Source organism: Pleurodeles waltl, chromosome 5 (assembly GCF_031143425.1).
Source record: "Pleurodeles waltl isolate 20211129_DDA chromosome 5, aPleWal1.hap1.20221129, whole genome shotgun sequence".
NCBI lineage: Eukaryota > Metazoa > Chordata > Amphibia > Caudata > Salamandridae > Pleurodeles > Pleurodeles waltl.
The window spans coordinates 964,492,514-964,513,383 of record NC_090444.1 but is presented as its reverse complement, the minus strand read 5'-3'; the positions used below and the strand labels follow the sequence as shown (position 1 = coordinate 964,513,383).

General features: G+C 43.2%; 1 protein-coding gene and 1 long non-coding RNA gene across 6 annotated transcripts in view; both read left to right on the top strand.

Moving 5' to 3' along the window:
* The window catches only part of LOC138296189 (uncharacterized), a 67,962-nt gene extending 53,609 nt beyond the window's left edge, over window positions 1–14,353 (top strand). Inside the window, exon 2 of the long non-coding RNA XR_011203785.1 lies at window positions 14,127–14,353. This is a non-coding gene — a long non-coding RNA (uncharacterized lncRNA). The remainder of the gene's footprint in view (window positions 1–14,126) is intronic.
* Window positions 1–20,870, top strand: part of ABHD12 (abhydrolase domain containing 12, lysophospholipase) — a 497,414-nt gene that overhangs the window by 171,592 nt on the left and 304,952 nt on the right. The gene's annotated exons all lie outside the window — the stretch shown is intronic.

Here is a 20,870-nt window from a genome sequence, read left to right as displayed (position 1 = left end):
TTCTTACTAATGCTCAATCACCGTATAAAAAAGGACTAAGGGCTAGATGTATCAAGATTTCAGTTAGCGACTTCCAAATTGCGATTTTTAAGAAATCGCAATTCTAGAAATGCAAAAAGCAATGTATCAATTTAGAAATGAGCAAATAGCGATTTCTTAAAATTCGCATACGCAATTTGCGAGATGCAAATACTGAATCGCAAAAAAAATTACGATTTGGTAAATGTAATTCGCAAATAGCGAAAACGGCAAACCGGAACAGCCTGATGACATCACAACCAGGAAGTGAGTCAGCCCATGCTGTTTCCAGGAACCACACCCAAAGGAGCAGTGAGAGAGACACAGCCCAGCACCAGGGAGTCAGCATTGTGAGGAAGCCAGGGTCAAACTGCAACACGGCCAATGCTGGCAATGGCAATGGGAAGGAGAAGGGAGACAGGAAGAGGAAGCTGAAATTCAGTGAGAAAGAATTGGAGGTGCTCTTTGAGGAGGTTGTTGGGAACCATGACAGACTCTTTGGCAAGAGCTCACTCCAAGTACCTGAGAGTGAGAATTGGAAACTCTGGTCTGACATACAGACAAAAATATGCGCAGTGGGTGTTGCGCAGTGCTCTGTGGAGGAGATACACAAGGGATGGTATGACTTGCAGTCCCGTGCCAAGGAGAGGGTGGCTAGCAGGCTTAGGGAGGCAAGGAGCACAGGAGGCGGACCATCCACCCACACATCCTCCACCTCTATGGAAGACCTGGTGGAGTCCACATTGCTGCCAGAAGCTGTCAGTGGTGTAACTGACATCGACACCTCAGGGACACCCAGCACCAGCAAAGGTAAGGCCAGTGATTATGTGTATCCCCACATCTGCATGAACACATGCCCCTTGGGAAATAAAACCTAGCTTGATGCACAATGAAAAGTAGTCCATGTCACATCTTACATGCAACACAACAGTGCCTTCTGGGAGTGGTAGTACACACCCCTAAGGTGAATACACAACATAAATAGCAAGATAGTGGGCAGCCACATAGAGAAACCCCACAAATGACTCAGGGTGACACAATTTATTTGTACATATACAGCAACACTGTGGAAATCTGTGACAAATGCTGGAACTGATATGCTGCACATTATCCTTGCAGATGACTCGGTCCCTGCTGCTGCAGGATCAGAAAAAGTGAGGGAAGCAGAAACACAGCCACAGTCTGACTCAAATACAAGTGAGTCCTACAGTATTGTTCCGACTAGACGCAGGGCAAGGGTGTTACCATTGCCAGAGTACAACCTGGACTCAGATGAGATGCCAGAACATGACCCCACACCACCACCAGAGCCGAGTCCCACAGGAAGACAGCAGTCCATGCGCCAGCGCCAGTCTACTCCCCTCAGGAGGCGTCACGATGCAGGCAGACAGGGCACAGAAGGAGTGGGCCCATCAATCTTTGGCGGCCTAGAAGCTTTCATGCTGAAGCTGCAGCGCCTGCAATGCAAACATTTGAAGTCACTGCACAGACAGTTTGTGTCTCACAATAACAATGTGGGGTTACAAAACAAGCACTTGGAGACCCTGATTGAGGGACAGCAAAGAGTTGCTGAAAACACCAAGGGGTTGACACAGGCCATTGGGGAACTATGCACAGATATATGGCAGGAGCGTGTCAGCCAGCTCAGGCACCATCACCAATATTTGGCTAAGTTTTACAGATCAGTCAATCGGCTTGCAAGTTCAACAGACCTGATATCACGGCGTGCCGTTGCCACACAGGTGGAGATGGCACATTGCAGTAAGGACATTGCACAGGGACTGGTGCAAATTACCACCGTAGTGGATGCCATGCAAATAGCACGCAGTGCCACAACCAGTGAACTCGGTGTTGGTGACAGTGAGGAATCCTCTAGCCTCAGCAGTCTGACAGTCCCTGTGATTGATCCAAGGCGTCGCAGTGCCAGACACAGTACTGCAGGTGAACCTGCTACTAGAGGTGCCAGCAAGGAGTGGAGTGCGTGGACGAAAGAAGTGATGTTGAGGGCTACAGGGGACCCCCTCAACATGTGTAATTAAGTCATGCTATGATGCTAATAGTGTGACACTGTTAATTGATCATTTCAGCCCATTGTGAATAGCTATGTCCTACTGACACAATGTTTACCTTATGTCAAGGTAATAAAGATGCTAAGTACTGAGAAACATAATATTGAAGTGGATTTGTCATTACTTACGTCAATAATGGTTGCGTGTGATGTCAGCACGTCTTTGCCTGCCTTCTGCTGCACTGGTCCTGTCGGCTGGTAGAAGGGGTGGTAAGGGATCATCATCCTCACCTGAGTCTGGCTCCGTGAGTTCCACTGGTATGCCCCTGGTGGTTGCTATGTTGTGCAGGATAGCACATGTGGCCACAATTTTGCATGTCGTCTCAGGGCTCTACTGTAGTGCACCTCCACTCCTATCGATGCACCTGAAACGGCTCTTCAGCGGCCCAAAAGTGTGCTCCACCACGTTGCGGGTAGCCCTGTGTGCAGCATTGTACCTCCACTCTGCTGGGGTGGCAGGGCTCAGGTAGGGCGTTAGCATATAGGCGCGCACTGCATAGGCACTGTCTCCTGAATGCACAGAGAGTACAATGAGTAGATTTGCAGCCTGACGTTATGCTTACATCAATGCATTATTGTGAACTATCAAATTACCTAGTAGATATCCTTCCCCAAACTCCCTAGCTCGCAGTCTTGTGTGTATCCCGCTGCGGCGAAAGATGTAGGAGACATGTGTGCTCCCTGGGTATCTGGCCACGAGATTGGTAATGATGTAGGAGGTATTGCATATCACCTGTATGTTCATGGAATGATGGTTTTTTCGGATGCGTCACACATACTCGGTGGCCGATGGTGGACAGATTGCTACATGTGTCCCATCAATGGCACCTAGCACATGTGGGAACTGTGCTATCTGGTAAAAATTTACTTTGGTTTGTTGTACTGCCTGTGGGGTGTTGGAGAATCTGATGTACAGTTGTATTGTGCTCAGCATGGCATTGAGAAATGTATTGAAAAATCTAGAGAGGGCACTCTGTGATACTCCTCCAGCTGCTGCTATGACTCCTTGATAGCTCCCTGAGGCTAGTAGGTGTAGGGAGCATAATACCTGCACATGGGTGGGTATGCTAATGATCCTGTGTGTTGTGCGCTGCAGCGTGGGTTGTAGCTCAGCTATCAGGTCAAGTATCATGGCTGAGCTTAACCTGTACTTATCAAAAATGTCCTCCTCAGTCTGGTCAAAAAGGGTTATGTGCACTCTGAAAATGCGCTTCTGTCTCCTCCTCTCTCTCCTCAAACCTGCCAAGATTCTCATTCTCGCCATGACGTAGAGTGCAGCCATTGTGGAAGAGGGGCTGAGGCATTCTGGGCCTCTTTATATAGGTTGCACCTGGTTACCACCTGGTTTTCAGTTTCTGGTAATTTGCATGTGCAAACGGCCATTCTGCGTTTTTCTTTTTTTTTTTTTTTTTTTTTTTTTTTTGCTTCATCGCATTGCGAATCCATTTTTGTTGCAATCTGCATCTCCCAAATAGCGGCACGATTTTGGAAATCACTATCTGCTATTTGCTAGTCTGTATCCCAATTAGCACTTCGCTAACAGCGATTAGGTAAATCATGTCATTATTTGCGATACGCTGCTTGCGACACGCAAATTTGTCTCTCATTTGCAAAAATTCGCAGTTTTTGCGATTTCTAAAATTCACACTGCGAATGCGTTTCATACATCGTGAAACGCATTTTTGCATTCGCAAACGGACATTCGCACTGTTTGCGAATGCAAAATCCTTTGAAACATCTAGCCCTAAATATCTACCATATGATCTCAGACCCTTAACTAGACCAACTATTCACCACAAAATTTTGTTAGGAAGCAATGCACCCTCAGTTCTGCCTGACGCAATCCAATCTGGATATAGATTCTAACAAAACTCTGTAGAAGACAAATGGAAGACTCCTTATAGATCTCAGATCTTCAAAACATTGTTAGATCCAAGTCCAAATCACTCCAGTACCTACTTCCTCATTCCTCCTGATTTACAAATCCCTGCTGAACAACACATCGTTTATGGATATCTTCCTAGAGGCTATCTTGAACTTCGCTCTAAACCACCACAAAATCTGTGTCCCAGGTGACTTGCATGTGTGGTTCAATCGATCTAACCATCTCTGTTCTGGTTGTATCACAGTAATAGTAGACCTCCTCGTCATCTGGAGTAAACACAAACTAATTTCCTTGTTAGGGACTGGATGCTTAGATGGTCTGTTTAGTTCCCTTTTCGATTGTCCAAGGATAGTATGACTCCTGTCAGTAGCCACAGTGCAATCCTGCACAGGATGGTATATGTCAAAGGTGTTGAGTGTCTTCTTAACCCCTTAGCTGCTGGGCCTTTTCCCCCCCAGTGCTGAGCCCTTTTTTGGCTATTTGGGGTAGTTCGCGCTTAGGGCTTCATAACTTTTTGTCCACATAAGCTAACCACGCCAAATTTGCGTCCTTTTTTTCCAACATCCTAGGGATTCTAATGGTACCCAGAGTTTGTGGTTTACCCTGGAGGAGACCAAGAAAATAGCCAAAATACAGTGAAAATTTAGTTTTTTCCAAAAAAATGGGAAAAAAGGGCCGCCGAAGAAGGCTTGTGGTTTTTTCCCTGAAAATGCCATCAACAAAGGGTTTCTGGTGCTGAAATCACTATCTCCCCACCTTTCAGGAACGGGCAGACTTGAATCAGAAAACCACATTTTCCAACACAAATTTGGCATTTTACTGGGACATACCCCATTTTTACTATTTTTGGTGCTTTCAACCTCCTTCCAGTTAGTGACAGGAATGGGTGTGAAACCAATGCTGGATCCCGGAAAGCTAAACATTTCTGAAAACTAGACAAAATTCTGAATTCAGCAAGGGGTCATTTGTGTAGATCCTACAAGGTTTTCCTACAGAAAATAACAGCTGAAATAAAAAAAAATTGAAATTGAGCTGAAAACAGCCATTTTTCTTTATGTTTTACTCTGTAACTTTTTCCTGCGATGTCAGATTTCTGAAAGCAATATACCGTTTTGTCTGCTGGACTCTTCTGGTTGCGGGGATATAAAGGGCTTATAGGTTCATCAAGAACCCTAGGTACCCAGAGCCAATAAATGAGGTGCACCCTGCAGTTGGTTTTCATTCTATACTGGGTATACAGCAATTCATTTGCTGAAATATGAGGAGTGAAAAAGAGGTATCAAGAAAACCTTTGCATTTCCAAAATGGGATCAAGATAAGGTTTTGAGGAGCAGTGGTTATTTGCACATCTTTGAATTCCGAGGTGCCCATACTAGCATGTGAATTGCAGGGCATTTCTCAAATAGACGTCTTTTTTACACACTCTCTTATATTTGGAAGGAAAAAATGTAGAGAAAGATAAGGGGCAATAACACTTGTTTTGCTATTCTATGTTCCCCCAAGTCTCCCGAAAAAAATGATACCTCACTTGTGTGGGTAGGCCTAGCGCCCGCGACAGGAAATGCCCCAAAACACAACGTGGACACATCCCATTTTTTCACAAAATACAGAGCTGTTTTTTTGCAAAGTGCCTACCTGTGGATTATGGCCTCTAGCTCAGCCGGCACATAGGGAAACCTACCAAACCTGTACATTTTTGAAAACTAGAGACCTAGGGGAATCCAAGATGGGGTGACTCGCGGGGCTCTGACCAGGTTCTGTTACCCAGAATCCTTTGCAAACCTCAAAAAGTGGCTAAAAAAACAAGTTTTCCTCACATTTCGGTGACAAAGTTCTGGAATCTGAGAGGAGCCTCAAATTTCCTTCCACCCAGCGTCCCCCCAAGTCTCCCGATACAAATGATACCTCACTTGTGTGGGTAGGCCTAGCGCCCGCGACAGGAAATGCCCCAAAACACAACGTGGACACATCACAGAAAACAGAGCTGTTTTTGCAAAGTGCCTACCTGTAGATTTTGGCCTCTAGCTCAGCCGGCACCTAGGGAAACCTACCAAACCTGTACATTTTTGAAAACTAGAGACCTAGGGGAATCCAAGATGGGGTGACTCGCGGGGCTCTGACCAGGTTCTGTTACCCAGAATCCTTTGCAAACCTCAAAAAGTGGCTAAAAAAACAAGTTTTCCTCACATTTCGGTGACAGAAAGTTCTGGAATCGGAGAGGAGCCTCAAATTTCCTTCCACGCAGCGTCCCCCCAAGTCTCCCGATAAAAATGATACCTCACTTGTGTGGGTAGGCCTAGCGCACGCGACAGGAAATGCCCCAAAACACAACGTGGACACATCACAGAAAACAGAGCTGTTTTTTGCAAAGTGCCTACCTGTAGATTTTGGCCTCTAGCTCAGCCGGCACCTAGGGAAACCTACCAAACCTGTACATTTCTGAAAACTAGAGACCTAGGGGAATCCAAGATGGGGTGACTCGCGGGGCTCGGACCAGGTTCTGTTACCCAGAATCCTTTGCAAACCTCAAAAAGTGGCTAAAAAAACAAGTTTTCCTCACATTTCGGTGACAGAAAGTTCTGGAATCGGAGAGGAGCCTCAAATTTCCTTCCACCCAGCGTCCCCCCAAGTCTCCCGATAAAAATGATACCTCACTTGTGTGGGTAGGCCTAGCGCCCGCGACAGGAAATGCCCCAAAACACAACGTGGACACATCACAGAAAACAGAGCTGTTTTTTGCAAAGTGCCTACCTGTAGATTTTGGCCTCTAGCTCAGCCGGCACCTAGGGAAACCTACCAAACCTGTGCATTTCTGAAAACTAGAGACCTAGGGGAATCCAAGGAGGGGTGACTTGCGGGGCTCGGACCAGGTTCTGTTACCCAGAATCCTTTGCAAACCTCAAAAAGTGGCTAAAAAAACAAGTTTTCCTCACATTTCGGTGACAGAAAGTTCTGGAATCTGAGAGGAGCCACAAATTTCCTTCCACACAAAAACACCTGGGACCCCTCATGGTGGCCCACCACGCTAGGCCCTGCACCCAACCCCGCCAACCACGCACGCAACCTCAGCATCATCCTAGACTCCTCCCTCTCGATGACCCAACAAATCAACGCTCTCACCTCCTCATGCTTCAACACACTCCGTATACTGAAAAACATTCAAATGGATCCCCACAGAGACCAGAAAAACTGTCACTCACGCACACATCAGCAGCAGGCTTGATTACGGAAACGCCCTCTACGCCGGCACCACTCTAAAACTCAAGCGCAAACTACACGCATCTAGAACTCAGCAGCACGACTCATCCTCGACCTCCGCCGACACGAACACATCTCTCCACACCTCAAATCCCTCCACTGGCTCCCCATTGACAAAAGGATCACCTTCAAGATCCTCATCCTCGCACACAAATCACTCCACAACACAGGCCCTGCCTACCTCAACGAGAGTCACCTTCCACACCCCCACACGAAACGTCCGCTCAGCTGACCTCTCTCTCGCCTCTGTCCCCCGCATCAAACACACCACCACCGGGGGCAGATCCTTCTCCTACCTTGCACCCAAAACCTGGAACGCCCTCACAACCCACCTTCGCAAGACCCAAAACCTACTTCTTTTCAGGAAGGGCCTCAAAACCTGGCTTTTCGAACGGTGAACCTCCCAGCCCCTTTCCCTCCCCCCGCCCCCCCCCCCCAAGCGCCTTGAGACCCTCACAGGTGAGTAGCACACTTTATAAATCTCTTTGGTATATATAGATCTACCTCTATATATATATATATATCTATGTACATAGATATATCTATAGATATATCCATGTACATAGATATATCTATCTACATAGATATATAAATATAGATCTATATATAGATCTATTTTTTTTAGTTGTTGTATAGTTTCTTTGGGGGCCAAAATGGCCCCCAGGGAAACCCTACAACATCTAAAAAAAAAATTGTTAATTATGCCCCCGGGGGGGGGGGGGGCCCGTTTTCCGAGGGGGCCGCCCCCCCAAAGTGAAATCCCTGGCGTCTAGTGGTGTTTCCTGGCCCCCGATCGCAGCTGTGCTGCGATCGGGGGCCAGGAAACACTTTGAGAAGTCCTCGTAAGAAAGGGGAGACTCTCCCCCTTTCTTACGAGGCCTTCTCAAACTGCACAGCTGTGCTGCGATCGGGGGCCAGGAAACACTTTCAGGAAGGCCTCGTAAGAAAGGGGAGACACTCCCCTTTCTTACGAGGCCTTCCCGAACGTGAGAAAGGCCGTTTTCCCCATCAAAGCAGGAAGCGGCCGCAAGGCTGCTTCCTGCTTTGATGGGGAAAACACCTTTGCAACGTCAGCGCGCCGCGAGGCGCGCTGACGTCACAAAGGGGCGGGTGGGGGGGCGGGGGGAGACACGGAAGCTTCCGTGTCTCCCGGGGGGGGTTTAAAAAAAAAAAAATCCTCTGGTGCGACGCACCCGAGGATTTATTGATACCCTTCCTGGTGTCGGCCACTGGTCGTGACCCGCACCAGGGAGGGTGTGTGGGCGTCGGCCAGTGGCCGACGCCCGCACCTATCAGGTTAAGAAGTTCCTGTTTAGGGGCAAAAAGCTACAAAGGGTAAAATCCCTCCTTGGCAAACAGCTGTTTATTGAAGATAGATTAATACTGAAGTGAATAACAAGGCACCAAACATTCCCTTGCATTGGGGGGAAACAAAGAGCCAAGCAACAAAATCCAATAGTTTCCAGTAGAGGTTCTAGATGCTAGAAACAACCACCAGGGACAAAATGTAGTAACAAAGATGTGAAGAATGCTGTAAAAAGTAAGGGAACAAATGTGTTGTGATGAATTCTTCACTTTAAATGCCTTCTTACGTATGATTCAGATTAGAGATGGCATCACAAAAAAGTGGATACAAATTAGGATAATTTAGAGGATGGAAGGCATATATAGCTACACCGTGACCCAGCACAAACTCAAACCCACCGGGTCAGTCACCCAAACACTGACCTATTTATGAAACAGAGAATTATAATAAATATCTAGAGGGTACCTATTGTTAGCTGATGAGTATTAAACATCTTCTTATATTATGATTATATAGTTATCTCTGAATGCATTCACTGTAATATAGATGGGGTTCAACAATGCAGTTTACTACAAAATAGTTTTCCAGTCGGTTCACATCACATACATTGTTCATTAGAAAACAAAGTATTGTACAACAAGAACACATTTTTACTTACAATCTTTTTTACTTGAGGGTGTAAATCTTCTGAATATTCTCTATAACATCTAGCAGATGTTTTGTGGCATGTGGATGGGTCTTCCAGGCTGTGTACATTCCACAGGATAAGAAAAAGTTAAAAAGTAAAATATAGAATACCACCTTAATCATATGAAGGTACACAGGGTATAAATACACACTACAAGACAAAGAGTACATCATCATATTACAATTGTGTCGTATAACGGTATGCTCTTAACCAAACTACAGTAGTTTTAAATCCTAATCTTTAAAAAAAAGCAGCTGTTTTCTGTTGAGTATATAGATTTTTTACAGATTGTGTAATGGTTGAGTACCAACATTAACAAAACAATTAAGAATTCTGAATGTTATTCTGTTCAGAATAAAAAAGGAGTTCCAATTAACTTAGAAAAACATCTTTGTCAGTGGTATAATGTTTAGTAGCTGTGAACTAAGTAGAAAGTCAAATTAGCATCATGCTATAAAATTGAAGCAAGCAAGTGGATAAGTATAATTGTGTAAGGATCTCATAGCGGTCATATGCTTCAAGGGTCAGGGAGTAAGCACTAAATATGACTAAGATCAAAAATATGGAATTTCTCTTAGTAATACATTTAGAAAAGATCCTAGGGTTTTGTTTGATAAACAGATTAAGGGTTAGATTTACAATAGCAAATATTAGATTCAAAACGTTTCTATGGCATAGAAGGACAAAAATAAATACATCAGTACTAGAAAAGTGTATGGTTTGTCCTTGAGGGGCAAGTGGCCATTAGGAATTGCTAACAGGGCACTCTTTCTACAAAGAAGCAGAATTAAAAGCTAGAACTAATAACATTAAGTGCATTCCTAATATAAACCATCTTGACACCACGAGAAGAGGATACATTGATTATTTGTAATTTTCAAAGTTTACAAAAATATCTAATCTAAATAATATGAAAAACAATTCACTGGGGAGTTACTCCAAATGTAGCATTTCTATTCATGGTGTTTGTTAGCTGCATTACAACACTTTTATTTCAAAGTAAGTCCTATTTATGGCTGATCTAGACAATGGAAGCAAGTAATCTAATGATTGTGCTGATAAACAAATTGATGGTTGGATTTTCAAGAGCAAAGTAGTTAGAAAGAGCCCCCTCAATAAAAGGACAGAAACAGGTACACAAGGAATTGGATTGGTGGATGACCATTAAAAGTTGTTAACATAGCATTCTCTATAAACAGAAACCAATGAAAAGGCTAGAACCTAGTATTTTAAGTATTTACTATTTTGACATCACAAAAAGAGGGTCATTGACTGTTTATAATTATTATTATAATAATTATTATTCAAAGTTTATAAAACGTCTAACAGATAAAATTGGAACTGTATCGAAAGAATCAAATATAGGCACTCGCTGTACCCATTTATTTTCACTGGGGAATGTAGTGCTGATATTCAGCGCATTCGTAGCTTCATTACAACACATATTTCAAAGTAAGCCCATATTATGGCTGATCTAAGCAATTGAAGCAAGAGAAGAATTTAACAAAAAGATGCAATTGGGGGCATAAGAGCGTTTAACTACATAAAGCTTACTAAAGAGCAGAACGTTTGTGAACCTAATGGCCTGTAGGTACTACTCAAATTCTATGTCAGGACTGGAGGAGAGGATTAGGCTGATCTTTCATCTTTATTGTGCACCAGCAGCCATTAGTCAACATCTAATAAAACTGTACAAACTACATTTCCCATGAAACACTGGGAAAGGAAAACAGAAAACAGTCCATCCAATCCGAGGCCAGTATACCCTTGAAGAAGCTTCTGCAGATGCTCTATCCCTTCTTTCTTCGCCGCTCCTGCGTTTGTTTTTCATGTCATTTTGTCACCTTAAACGCATTATTATTCTTATGCCAATGTTCTCTGTTAATTGTGCTGATTAATGCCTATCCATTATTTTATTTCACAGCACGACCGCTGGAACATTTTCATTCCTGCGCGGTCGCTTCTCTCGATTTGGGCTGCGCAGCGTGGTGGAGGTGGAGATTGGCTAACTCTTGGCCAAAGGGGCTATTACGTTGACGTCCTTACACCCTCATGATTTTCCCAGCAACCTGTTTCTGGCAGACAAGATCGACAGGGGTCAATAACCTATCATCAACCTGAGGAAATTCAACGAGTGGCTGGTCTTCTTCCACTTCAATATGGAGGGCATCCATCTTCTAAGAGATTTGCTGCAGGCGAATGATTGGATGGTGCTAACGGACTTGAAGGGCGCCTATCACACCATTACCTTTTTCCCACCTCACAGGCGATTCGTGCAGTTTCAGTCTCAAATCTTCAAATTCATCTCCCTCCCTTTTGGACTATTGTCTGCTCCATGGTGGTTCAGCAAAGTATTGAAACCGGTGGTAGAATACTGGAGGTCCCGAGGTATTTGTCTGATCATTTGTCGCAATGATAGCCTCATTACGGATCAATCCCTGGAACATCTGTCCTATCAACTACAACAGACTATCAACCTTTTGGAGTCTCTTGACTACGTGATCAACGAGCCAAAGTCTTCTCTGACCCCGTCCAGATCCATGCATGCATTTTCTAGGGTTCATGGTGGATCCTGTCAAAGCCACTTTGAGTCTTCCATCTCGAAAGCTATCCAAGATAAAGCACGAACTGTGGAAAACTTTAGCCAAAACCTTGATCTGCCTTTGGCACCTTGCCCGCATCATGGGCCTATTGTCCTCTTCCATACGGACCATTTTACCAGGCCCTGTACGTTACCGGACGATACAACCCCTCAAGACGTTTCATCTCCATCAATGCCTCAAGTACTCCGTTGGTTCCTCTTTCGGTAGAGGCGAGAGAAGAACTACAGCAGTGGGTGTCCCACATGGAGATCTGGAATGGCCGTGCCGTTTTCATCTCAACCCAACATAATAATAAAATCAGCTGCCAGGGGTTAAGGTTGGGGAGCACACTTTGGGGAATTCTCCAAAGGAGGAAAATTGTAATTCGCAGAAGGGTCCCTTCACATAAACTGTCTGGAAGTGATGGCGGGATCTTTTGCTGCAAAGTGTTGGATCAATGACGACCCTTTGTTGTGTCCTTTTCAAAATATCAATGTAGCATTGGTTTGCTACATCAACCTTCTGGGAGGGACGGGTTCAAAAACTCTTGGACTTACTGTCTGACCAATCAGATCTCGGTCTGGGTGGAACACCTTCCCCGCAAGTACAGTCATGTGCCAGATTTGCATTCACGACTTTGGGAGGACACCAGTCTTTGGCAATTACACCCACAGGTGTATCGAGCAATTCAGTCCAGGCAGGGTTCATTCACAATGGGCCTGTTTGCCTCTCGTCTGGATCATCAGCTGGATAGGTATTGCAGCTGGTGCTCGGTTCCAAATGCAGTGGCGACAGATGCTTTTCTCCAGGACTGGAGGAAGGAGAAGGGTTATGCGTTTCCCCCATTCTCCATGATAATGAGGTTGTCTATGCAGATCCGGAGACATCTGGTGAATCTAGTGGTGATCACCCCAATTTGGAGATCTCAAGTTTGGTTTCCAGTTCTGATGGAACTTTCTTGAGATTTTCTAATCCCTCTACCTCTATTTCTGGGTCTCCTCTGTGATCCCCAGGGGAATTCTCATCACCTGGTTCTCTCAGCATCCCTTTGTCTCATGGCATAGAGGATTACAGGGAACGCTGGAAAGTCCCAGGTATTTCTCGAGAAGCTGCCTCTTTACATGTCCAATCTTGGGCAGATAGCACACATAAAAGATACTGCTCGGCCAGGTCCCAATGGTTGGATTGATGTCATCAAAGGCAGGTGGATTCCATGGGGTCAGATGCTGTTCACATCTTGAACTTTCTTTCTTCTTTAGCTTCGAAAGGTCTGACTTACAGGTCTATTAATACATTTTAATCAGCCTTCTCAGCAGGTCCCTCTCCTCTGGATGGTGTCCTGTGGGAGAACACCCGTTGGTATGCAAACTTCTCTGAGGCATCAGTTTATCTGTCCCTCCCATGCATCAGTATTCTGCTTTATGGGACGTTGATCCAGTCCTGAGACTATTTCATTCATGGTCTTTGAATACATTTTTGTCGAGGGAGCAGGTGTCAGCGAAACTGGCCACATTACTGTGCCTGGTGTCATGTTACAGAGCCTCAGACGTATGAGCTCTGGATTTAACAGGTAGAGTGCATACTCCAAAAGGGGTAACCTTTTATATTTCTAGAAGACCGAAATGTACTTCAAAAGTGGTTTCATAGTCATCTTCACCAGATGTTCCAAGATTTTGTGTGGTACATTCAATGAAAGCTTATGAGTCCTTGACAGTAGATTTTCATCCACATGGTGAACAACAATTGCTTATTGCCCTTACCAAGCCCCGGAGAGCTGTTTCTTCTCCTACCATTGCCAGGTGGGTTAGATTGGGCTATGCAGGAAACTGGTATTGACATTTCCAAGTTTGGCGCTCACTCAGAGGAGCAATGGCATCCAAGGCTTTTTCATTGGAAGCCCGTTTGGAGGACAGTCTTAATGCTGCAGATTGGTCCTCTGATTCAACTTTGAGGAGTTTTAATTTTAAACCTGCACCTGGAAAAGCTTTGAACCAGCCTAATCCTCTCCTTCGGTCCTGACAGATTGAAAAACGTCCTAGCTATTGTAACGGAAAGTTTCAATTCTATTAAGGACACAGAGGTGAGGATTAGCCCACCTTTAGGGGGATTTAATCTTGTTCCCACCCTTACAAATTTTAATCCAAAAGGGATTACACAGATATCGTTAGGCGTTACAGGTAATCTTGCTTGTTGAATTTTATCTTGTCGCATTGTTTGTCTAAAGTTATTTTAAACGGTTTTTTTTCTCATGGTTTTTGTCAACCTGTATTTTTGTCGGTTATATAGAAACAAGGTACTATATATGTGCTATTTTCTTTCAGGAACAGAATCTTCTAAACAGGATTAAGGTCTGGTTTTCTGAGTTGTATTTGCAGAAAGAAAGAGGGGAATAGAGCGTCTGCAGAAGGTTCTTCAAGAACATGCTGGCCTCAGATTGGATGTATTGTTTTCTGTTTTCCTTTCCCAGTGTTCCATGGGAAATGTAGTTTGTACGGTTTTATTAAATGTTGACTAATGGATGCTAGTGCAAAATAAAGATGAAAGATCAGCCTTATTGTTGCCTCCATGTCCTTAATAGAATTGAAACTTTCCGTTGTGATAGCTAGGAAATGTTTAATTTCTAAGCATTTTCCACATCCATTTCAGGTGGCTTATTTATACCCACATATGCTTGTAGATAGTGTATGAAATCACAATAAGATGATTGTAGATTGAGCAGTTTAAGAGGTAATTAGGACAAATAAAAAACCCAAAATGTATTCATCCATAATTTAAAGTGAACAGAAGAAAAAGCAAACATATGAGTATGGCTTCAAATGTAGGTTGTACATAATGTTTTGATAAACAAATTAAATTATATAAGCATAGTCATATTGTAAATTAAAATAACTAATCCAAGCAAAGAAGGAAGATAATTTGTTTCACTATGATATTAAAAGAATTTAAACAAATGTTTGTTACTTTTGCACAATACTTAATTTTTCAGTGTTACATTTATCTGATGTAGAACGATTTGAAATACATGTAGTAATAAACTACATTGTTAAATCACATCCATATCCCAGAGTGAATGTATTCCTAGACAACCATGTAATTAATTTGTATGTAAATATTTACCACTTCACAATTATTCATAGGCATCCTCTCAATATTTATTTTATTCCTCTAACACAGAAAAAGGCTCTGCTTCATCTTGGTTTCGAAACATCTCATATCATCTTAACAGGGGTGTGGAATTTATTAAAATGTCTACTTGTCCAGTGGACAGGTTGATTCTCAAATCTACTTGTCCTGTAAAAAGATCTACTTGTCCCTTTGGTGCCATGTAGTGTGGCGACAAATTATGGCAGCAATCTCATTATGTAAGTGCTCTGATAATAACCTCTCTGATTATGCCAGGGCTACTACCATAGTAGGGCTTGAATACTTGCAGTTTCAATCCCTACTGTAGCAATTTCCTTATTTTGCCACCTTTCTGCAGATCTGCATACTGGGGCTGGAGGAAGCAGTAAGCAATAGTTCCAGGGCTGGAATGCCTTTGAGTCTGAAAACCTACTAACCTGCATGTTTTAAAGATTTTTACCAGCTTCTCTCTAATATTTTCCCATAATAAGAAAGATTGGACATTTACTCCTGACAATGGCAGAATTAGAACTTCTTCCAGGGTTGGGAAGAAAGTGGCTGGAGGGAAAATGAACTTGCAAATGCTCAATAGATTTTTACATGAGCAAATCTACACATCGTATTTACCCATGCTAAAATACAGTTCACAAATATTTTATAGGGTAAGACATATACCATGGGTGCACTTTTGTGACTTTCTTTAAGAATTTGGGGCCACATGTAGGTAGGTTCAGATTTGTAGGATGGTGTCCCTGACACCATCTGTGATTCGCAAGGGCTTCGCAAATGCCCACCTCATGAATAATCATGAGGTGGGTCGCAATTTGCGACCCCCTCGCGAATGGCGGCCCTCACAGGGATGGTGGCCTGCTGGAGACTTCAGACCACCATGTCTGTGACTGCTTTTCAATAAAGCAGTTTTTTTTTTGTAATGCAACCCGTTTCCTTAAAGGAAAACGAGATGCATAACAAAAATGAAAAATGAAACATTTTCGTTTCATTTTTTCAGAGCAGGCAGTGGTCCACAGGACCACTGCCTGCTCTGAAAAAATGTTTACAGTGACATTCACAATGGGTAAGGGGTCCCATGGGGATCCCTTCCCTTTTGCGAAAGTGTTAGCACCCATTTGAAATGGGTGCAAACTGCGATTGGTTTGCGCCCCGCGTTCGCGGTCACAAAACAATCCTACATTGCACTGCGAGTCGCAATTAGGAAGGGAACACCCCTTACTAATTGCGAGTCGCAAACCTGTTTTGCGATTCGGTAACCAGGTTACCGAATCGCAAAACTGGGTTTGTGCATCGCAGTGTGCTTTTTGCATGTCGCAAACAGCGAAAGTCGCTGTTTGCGACATGCAAAAAGCTACCTACATGTGGGTCTTGGTCCCTAATTAGGTCTGGTGTTAACAAAGAAATTTTGTTTTTATTAAACTTCTATTTCTCTCTCTTTCGGCCGGCTTTACTGTGAGTGATCGCATTCTGCTCTTCCACAAGGAGTATATTGCCACACAAAGTAGTTTTGTTCAGTGTCAGGAACTACAGTGGCAATCAGTGATGTAACTAAACTGGAGGGTGCCCCTTTGTAAAGAACATGGAGGAGCCCCCTCTCCAGACTCACTCAGGGCAGGTGCTGTGCTGAAGGGGCCCCCTGGAGGGCAGCTGCGGGGCCTTTGTTATGCCGCTGGTGTGCTTTTAGAGAGTTCAAAAAACTTTTTTGGGGGGGGGGGGGTTTGCCCGTGTTTGTTACAATGTTGAGGGCCTGGTAGCTCCCACAACAATAAAGTGTTACAAAAGCCATGTCAAAACAAGACACGCATTGATGAAACTAAAAGACTCATAAAAATATGTCAGATCAGTTGGCTTTGTCAGTGTTTGTTTATTTTCATGCTTCCCATAATCGTGTTGAAAATGGTTACACTGATTTTCCATTAGAAATATGTTTGGTAAATACTAGCATGCATCAACACATTTTACTAAATGACACTTCATTTGCATATAATTAGAGAGCATTCTGGGAGCATTATACTTAGCCTTATAGCCTAAACTTTTCAAACATGTGTATACACGTTTTTTTTTTGGTACTGGAACCAACGTCAGTAGTGAAGTGTGACCTTAAAACATTTATTTACACCACTCACCCTAATAATGAAGGCTTTCAAATAATGAACCATAAATACAAGTTCGAACAGCATTATCTTTAGGAAACACATTACCTCAACTGCAGAGAGTTCCACTCTCTGTAATCAGGCAGCCAAAGGGTTTGTGCTGCAGGGGGTTGGGCCTACTTGTCCCAAGGACAAAGTAAACATAAAAACTTGTTGCCCTTGACCCCAAACAAGATGTCCCGGCGTCGGGGCGATAGGAATTCCACATCCCTGTCTTAAGGACCGACCACCCTGCATGGCAAGCTTATATTGGTACACTTAAAAGACACTCCGTTTGACAGTTCCACTACTACACCTTATGCATGCTCTCCATGCAGCTAACGGAAGCCCTCTCTGGATAACCGCAAGCACAAAGACACCAGAGCGGTGCAGGTGGCACAGATGCTTGGTCAGGTTCTGATTTTCCATTATGAATATTATTTGGAAATACTACCATCCATCAGCACATTTTAGCAAACAATGCTTCAAAGAAGTAATACCTAGAATTTCACAGTAATTGAGCAAAACTTTTTTTCTACTTGCATTTTTTTCTGAACATTTTATTTTGAAAGCAAAGCATCATGCTTCTGCAAATATTTGCATCTAATCAGAGAGCATTATACGTAGCCTCATATTGTTAAATTTTTCAAACGTGTGTTCACTTTTTTTTTTTTTTTACTGGAACCACTGTCAGTAAGTAGTGCAGTGTGACCTTACAGCATTTATTTAGTGCTCGCCCTAATAATAAAGGCTTTGCATTAATGAACCATAAATATAGGTTCGAACAGCATTAACATATGGGCACAAATATTACCTCAACTGCAGAACGTTAACTTCCCTGTAATCTGGCAGCCAAATGGTTTGTGCTGCTGGGGGTTGGGTCTACTTGTCCGAAGGACAACATAAACATGAATCCTTTTTGTCCTTGACCCCAAACAGTATGTCCTAGACGTCGGGCTATAGGAATTCCACATCCCTGTATTAGTTGTTTTAAATCCATATTGAAATAATAATTAGCTGCTGTTCTGCTTATCCTGAACTACTCAAACAGCGCTGCCATGTGGCAGTGCCGGTCTTGACAAATAAGTGCTGAGCACCGGAAGCCATCGACTGAAATTAATTACTGGTAAAAATACTATACACCATAGGCAGTGGTCGAAAATTTGTTCTCCGGATTGTCAGTCTTTCCAGGCTTTGATGATTGACTCATTTGGGTGACTCTGAGAGTGGTAAAAAGCAGATATTGGCAGGAATTTTACACAAAAGGAATAGAAGAAAGCATTAGTTTATCCTCAGAGAATTCCCAGAAACGCCAAATTTGTCTCCCAAGCAATTACACAAATAGATCTAGCCACTAGCTCCGATTGCCCCAGACGCTGACCTCCAACCTATGTTGTGAGTTTTTCCTCTGGTGTACGTTTATTGGGAAGAGATCCATGACGCATTGGCGTCTATTTTCAATCGTGCAGGAGTAGGCACTTTGGAGGGATCCTTGCCAGACTTATATTGACGCCCCAAGTCTAGTACAATGGACAGCAGATGTTTGGAACTTGCCCTCATGTGGTGCAAGTACTGTACAATTATGCAGACTATCAAGTGGTGTGCTTCCTCCCTACCAGACCTTTAGCCTGTCACACAATGGTAAGATAATGGGCTGAAGCTAACTCCACTGCGTTGCACAGTGAGGAGGCCAAGGGTCTTTGCCCCAAGTTATACGCTAGGGATTACAGATGCTGAGGCAACTGCTACCTGGGGGGTGGGGTGTTGCTGGATAATATGGTAGATATTTATTATTGCATCTGTTGGTTGACTGTTGACATCTGAGTTCTTACACCCTACACTACCTCCTTGAGAAGCCTCTGATGTCTCACCCTCGCTACCATGAAAGTCCAGTGCAGTAAGGGTGTATGTGGCCCAGTCTGCAGAACCATAAAAGGATAGATTCCACAACACCAGTGGCAAACAATTTCAATCACCATGGTTGAGACACAAACCAAGTCTGAATTAGCTGGAGACCAGGAATATTAAACAATTAATTTAAGAGTATTTTACAAGTTCTAAAGGTTGATGCAAAATCAAATATATTTGTTGCTCCTTTAAAGGCAATAACTAACTGTAAGAAGAGCTGTGACAAACCTGAACAAAGCACTCTGGAAAATTGCTTTATTGCAGCTGTTTGCACGTGTTGACATTACCAGCCATTGTCATTCTGTAAAACCCAAGGCGGCGGAAGTCCAAAATGAACTGTAGACCTTAGAAGGGTTCTCTGAAAGCACTTGGTGTCAGAAAAACACATTTCTTATTTGATGCTTGCAGTGCCAAAAGTTAACATAGTTTTTCCCTATACATATTCAGGTGAATCTAATAATAATGAATTGCAACGGCACAAATACTATTCCAAGTCAGACGTATCATTCCTCAAGGTACCAACTCTTATCCTTTTGTGGACTTTGATATATTTTTTCAACTGAATAGATGAACTTTGTGCTTGCTATTTTTCAAGCAGACCTCTCCCTAGGTAGGCAACAGGCTACTAATTACAAAGTGTGGCTAAATAATGGGTGGGTTATCTTGGGGCTGTACAGAACACAAGAAGTGCTTTAATGTCTGGTTTTAACAATCTACAGTACACACACTTCACCTTTGCTTCAAAGTAGTCAGAAACACACTTATGATCTGATCTTTTAGAACCGAACTTGTGTCTCCTTTCTAACTTTCACTCCTCACAGACACAGCTCACAAAATGCCTTGGTACCATCCTCCACTGCATGGGGGTTTGCAAATAATCAGGCCAAATCAGAAATAATTCATACTGCCACTATCTTGACACCAGTCTCCCTACCTAGTACATTATCTCAGACAGCTTGACCACAATATCCTCAGCCAGAACTCTGGGACTTTGTGTGGGACTCCAGTAGTCTTGCAACTAGGATTTAAGGTACTTTTGTTCAGTGGACCTAACTTGGGTCCTTGTTGCCAGCCCGCGCTCCATCGTGGTTGGCCTGAACTTGTCACTTTGTCCCGGTTAAGCACAACCAGATAGCCTTAGTTGGTGGTTTGTGCTTTTTGATGCTATATTCACTGAACTCTTTAAAATTGCTGTTTTGTTCTTGATTTATTTATTAAAATATACTCAGTTCTTCTAAAAATTAGTGTGGGATGTCTGTTGTGTTGTATTTTCACTTTATTACTGTTTGAAGTGCACCATAGATACTTTGCACATTGCCTCTGAGTTAAGCCTGACTGCTCTGTTCCAAGCTGCCAAAGGGTTGAGCACAGGTTGCTTTAGGGTTTGCTTGTGACTTCACCTTGACAAGGTTTGTTGTTCCTGCTTGAGTACGGTTTCAAGCCTCCTCAACCTTTAACCCCATGTGTTACACTCACAGATCAAGGTTAAGAAGCATATGAATCAAGAAGCTGTAGAAGTTACCACAAACAAGCTATGAGCTGGAGAGGTGGAACCATGGGGTTATTTGAATGCATATTATCTTCATTGTGTACCTATATACTGTGACGTTGTGAAACTCGGTTCTTCTTCCAGGAGACTAGTATTTAGAAAGATTCAAAGTAAAAATAATTTGACAAGGTTCTTTCGGAGTGAGATAGATTGTCAGTGTAATTTGAATAATATTCGTTGCTTGTTGGCAGACACACATTTCGAGTGCATGGCTTGGCTTCTTATTGGCTTCTAAATACTGTCAATCAACTCCCTCTGTAGAATCCGTGCATTCTAGTTTCTTGCTACTTTTATACTGAGTGTATTTTTTCACAGACAGGAACAACCCGTACTTCATACAT